This window comes from Cervus canadensis, chromosome 2 (genome assembly GCF_019320065.1).
Source record: "Cervus canadensis isolate Bull #8, Minnesota chromosome 2, ASM1932006v1, whole genome shotgun sequence".
Lineage (NCBI taxonomy): Eukaryota > Metazoa > Chordata > Mammalia > Artiodactyla > Cervidae > Cervus > Cervus canadensis.
Genome location: NC_057387.1, coordinates 98,088,545 through 98,094,067, shown reverse-complemented (window position 1 = coordinate 98,094,067; position 5,523 = coordinate 98,088,545). Strand labels below are relative to the sequence as shown.

The 5,523-nt window shown below is 38.1% G+C and overlaps 1 pseudogene; it reads left to right on the top strand.

Moving 5' to 3' along the window:
- The first annotated feature begins 3,956 nt into the window (after positions 1-3,956).
- LOC122437118 lies at positions 3,957-4,889 on the top strand (annotated as a pseudogene).
- Positions 4,890-5,523: the final 634 nt, after the last annotated feature.

Genomic DNA, 5,523 nt, shown 5'->3' with positions numbered 1-5,523 from the left:
TCAAGGGAGCTTTGGTTGCATGTTTTTTTCTGATTTAGAAGTTTTTGAAATTAAACTGCTTCAAACTTAAGGATGAATGATTTCCTGCGGGGGAAAATATTTCCAACCTGTATAATAGAAAAAAAATTATATGAAGAATTTTATTGTTTAAAGAAATTATTTAAGAGACAAATGTCCAAATAGAAAAATGGACAAAGTATAAAGACAGGTAACTGACAAAGTTCAGATGACAAAGGAATAATCAAAGAAGTACAAATTAAAATGACACATTATTATTTTTAATGGGATACCATTTTCTTACTCATTAAAGTGACAAAGAATAAAAAAAAAATAAAACCCAGTGATGGCAGGATTGTGGAAAAACAATTTCATTCACTTTGGTAAATTGATATGACTTCTCTGGAGGGTAATTTGGCAGTGCAAATTAAAAGTCTCATCATTTTAAAGATGGGAAACTCAAGGCCTAAGAGTTTGTGATTTCCTTAAAGTTACAAAGTCACATAGTTAGGGACCAAACTAAGACTAGGACTAGGCCTTATAACCTGACCTTTAATCCACAGTCAGTTGTAGCGAAGCTTATAATAGAAATGCACTGGGGAAAACCTGAATATTTTATAATATTATTTTTAAAATTGTTTTAAATTATTATATTATTTAAAAAATTCTTGCATATTCATAATGGAATACTGAAATTATTGAATGAATATTTGATGGTATGGGAAAACTACATAATGTAGTTCTTGGTAAAAATGCTGGATATGAAAACAGTATATACTGATGTGCTGTGCTTAGTCGCTCAGTCGTGTTTGACTCTTTATGATCCCATGGACTGTAGCCCACCAGGCTCCTCTGTCCATGGAATTCTCCAGGCAAGAATACTGGAACGGGTTGCCATTCCCTCCTCCAGAGGATATACTGCTACTACTGCTAAGTCACTTCAGTCGTGTCCGACTCTGTGCGACCCCATCCCTGGGATTCTCCAGGCAAGAGCACTGGAGTGGGTTGCCATTTCCTTCTCCATTAGTCCTACCCTAAATAGGTTATATACCTACACAGAGAAAATATTTGAAGAGCTATATTATTTTCAGGTAAAGGAATTACAGGTCATTTCACACATTTTGGTCATTTGTTTCCCTTGTAATTTCCAGATTTTCTAAAATAACTAGGATAGAAAAAGTAATACATTTTAATTGATAAAAAAGGTAAAACAGCTGAAATGTCATGGGGCTATGCTAGAGATGAGCTGGAGCTGGTTGACCATGGGTGCCTGTCAGGGCAGGGACCACCCATTTCCAGAAGGCAATGTGAAGGGTTCCCAGAGCCTGAGGGAATTTGAGGCCAAAGACAAGGGAACTACAGATGGTCAAAAAGCACTTGAAAAGATGTTCAACATCAGTAATTATGAGAGAAATGCAAATCAAAACTACAATGAGGTATCACTTCACAGTTGTCAGAATGGCCATTATCCAACATTTTTTCAACAAACGATACATGATAGGGTGTGGAGGGAAAGGAACCCTCCTACACTGCTGGTGGGAAGGTAAATTGATACAGCCACCTGGAGAACAGTAAGGAGGGTCTTTAAAAACCTAAAAATAGAACTACCATATGACCCAGCAACCCCAATCCTGGGCATATACGTGAAGAAAACCATAATTCAAAAAGATACATACATCCCAATGTTCACTGTTGTAGTTTTTACAGTAGCTAGGATATGGAAGCAACTTTATCCATCAACAGAGAAGTGGATAAAGATGTGGTACGTATACACACTGGAATATTACTCAGTCGTGAAAAAGAATGAAATAACGTCATTTGCAGCAACATGGACAGACCTGGAGATTGTCATGCTGAGTGAAGTAAGTCAGACAGAGAAAGACAAATATCATATGATATTGCTTACATGTGGAATCTTTCAAAAAATGGTGGGTACAAATAAATTTATTTACAAAATAGAACTAGAGTCATAGATGTAGAAAACAAGCTTATAGTTACCAGAGAGTAAGGACGGGGGAGAGGTAGATTGGAATTGATATATACACACTGTGCCTGCATGCTCATTCACTTCAGTCGTGTCCAGCTCTTTGTGACCTCATGGACTATAGCCCGCCAGGCTCCTCTGTCCATGGGAGTCTCTAGGCAAGAACACTGGAGTAGGTTACCATTTCCTTCTCCAGGAGATCTTTCCAACCCAGGGATCAAACCTGCATCTCTTGCATTGCAGGTAGATTCTTGGCTGTCTGAGCCATCAGGAAGCCCATATACACACTACAGTATATAAAATAGACAACTAATAGGGACCTATTGTATAACATAGGGAACTCTACTCAATATTCTATAATAGCCTATAGGGGAAAAGAATCTTAAAGAGTGGACATCTGTATATATATACCTGATTCACTTTGCTGTATTCCTGAAAATAACACAACATTATAAATCAACTATACTCCAATAAAACTTTTTTTAAAGACTATGGGAGATAGTAAGAAGAGAGGACTCTTAGTTCCTTGAAGTAGGATGGATACAAGAAAAAATTAAAATCACATATATAGCAATGAGAAAATACTTTTTACATATAGCAATTTTGGGACCTGGTGTCCTATAGGTGACTTACAGCAAAGGTAACATCTAGACAACTGATGATGGCAAACTCTTCCTCACCATCTGTTCACCCTTTTATTTTTTCAGCCTTTTTCTTCTACCTTGTTTCCCCTCTACCATCTTTTAGTTTCCAGTCCCTTTCTTTGATTTCTTCTTCCCATCTGGCTTGGAAACTTCCATTGAATAAAATGATTTTCCTTTACCATTATTCTGCCCACTGAAGGCTCTCTCAAAAATAGAACTTGAATAATGCCCCTCTTAACACTGTGATTTTGTAATCTGAAGTACAAAATTTCCAAATTAGGATATTTCTAATGGAGAACTGAAAGTTAGACATTCTTGATATGTTGTTTTTCCTTTTAGGAAGCAAGATTATAGCGTAATGGAGCTGGGGAAAGGAATTTTAAACTTCATCTAGTCAAAATTCTTTAATTAAATACATTTCATTTTTGCTAAATTTAGTTTCATGTTACACATCTGTCCATCAATATATTATACTTTATTAATAAGTTGGGAAATAGAGATGAGAAAAAATTGCCCATATTTCCAACCACCTTAATTATTAATGACTACTCATATTTTATAGGCCTTCCTTTTTTTGCTTTTAACACATCATTAGTTTACATTTGAGGCATAGGCTTGATGAACTGTAATTAACTTAGTCATTTCCCTATTGATGTACTTATAGATGGTCCTGTTTTTCACTATTATACAAATACTACTGACATCATGTAAACTTCTGTATTTCAGATTCTTTCCTTAGAGTAGATTTCCAGAATATTTCTTACTGGATCAAAAGCCAAATACATTTCCTTACATCTTGTTACTTCCCAATTGACAGTGTACTCAGCAAATGTAAGTGAATCTCCCAATTTAAAGATGAAAAATCAGGGCCTAAGAGTTTAAGTGACTTGCTCCAAGTTACAAAGTCACACAGATAGAGAGCCCAAGCCAAGACGAAAAGCAAGCATCTGGCTCTAGTCCTCAATTCACTAGGGACATAAGCCTTTCTTTTATCTCTTGGTTTTATTTAAACTTAGATGTTTGGGAATGTTGTCAAGTAGCTTACTCTCTGCTCTTCTCATATGAGATTTTTGAGGAATAAAATTCACACCTTCAATAAAAATGCTAAGGTCTCATGTCACGTGAGTCACATTCTACCCAATGACAGCAAAATACACGTGAAACATTTACCAAAATAGACCATATGCTAGCCCATAAAATAAGCAAATAAATTTCAAAGGGTTGAAGTCATACGAAGTATGTTTTCTGGCCCCAATAGCATTAAACTAGAAATCAATAACAGAGGCATGTCTTCTTCCTGACTGGTCTCCGTGGTTCCTGCCTGAGAACTGCTGATAGCAATATGTCTTCAGGAAATGCCGAAAATGGGCTCCTTGCCCCTCAGTTCAAAGCAATAGTTGTTATGCCAGATGATCAGTGCAAAGATATCAGTCTATCTGACTATAGAGAAAAATATGCTGTGTTCTTCTTTTACCCTCTTGACTTCACCTTTGTGTACCCCATGGAAATCATTGCTTTCAGTGATCGGGCAGAAGAATTGAAGAAACTCAGTTGCTGGTCTTTCTTGGTGGTGCAGTGGTTAAGAATCTGCCCACCAAAGAAGGGGATAGGGGTTCAATCCCTGGTCTGGGAAGATTCCACGTGCTGCGGGGAAACTAAGTTCATGTTCTACGACTACTGAGCTTGCATGCCACAACTACCGAAGCCTGTGACCCTGAGCCTGTGCTCCTCAACAAGAGAAGCCTCTGCAATGAGAAGCCTGAGGACCACAATAGAGAACAACCCCTTCTTACTGCAACTAGCAAAAGCCCTTGAGAAGCAATGAAGACCCAGTGCAGCCTAAAATAAATAAGTTAAAAAAAAAAAAGAAACTCCACTGCCAAGTGATGGATGTTTCTGTGGGTTTTCACTTCTTGTCACCTGGCGTGGATTAACACACCCAAGAAACAAGGAGGACTGGGGCCCGTGAACATTCCCTTGATATCAGACCCCCAGGGCACCATTGCTCAGGACTATGGGGTCTTAAAGGCTGATGAAGGCATCTCATTCAGACCCTTTTTACTATTGACGATAAAGGTATCCTTTGAAAGACCACCACCAACGACCTTCCTGTTGGCCACTCTGTGGATGAGACACTGAGACTAGTTCAGGCCTTTCCATTTATTGACACACATGGGAAAGTGTGCCCAGCTGGCTGGAAGTCTGGCAGTGATACCATCAAGTCTGATGTCCAGAAGAGCAAAGAATATTTCTCTAAGTAGAACTGATCTCTGGGCCATTTTAGGGCCAGGCTGCAGTAGAGGGCCTTGAGAACAAAACCTCCTTTGTCCTATTGCCATGCTTAAAAACAAGGCCTTGCACTCATTCTAGATGTGGTATGGGATAGGACAGGCCTTTCCTGCAGGCGGTGGGGAAGCAGATCTCTCTTCCTCTGTACAGAATGACCTGAGCTGTGTTATGGGGCAGGCCAACTGATGTGTACAGTAGTAGGGTATATAGTAGCAGGGTATCACTTTTAATCTTTTGTAGTTTCTGTTAAACTTGAGCTAAAGGGAAAAAAGAAACTAATAGCAGAAGGTTATCTCAAAAAATTTCAAATATTTGGAAACTAGATAACACATTTAATTCAAAGAAGAAATTAAAAGGAAATTAGAACTTTTTTTTTTTACTTCTTGAAATGTGTACTGTCTTTATTCACAATTTCACAAAGACAGAGACTGAGGCTTAGAAGTTCAGCTTAAACAATTGGTTGGTAAGTGGTGACTCAGACTCAGAGACCTAGTGCTTCACTGTTACCCTAAAATGCCTTTCTTCACCTAGTTCTTCCATGTATACTGGGTCCATGGATGCCTGAACTTAATCAGAAGTGTAGAATGTATTTTGACTGTAACAAAAATG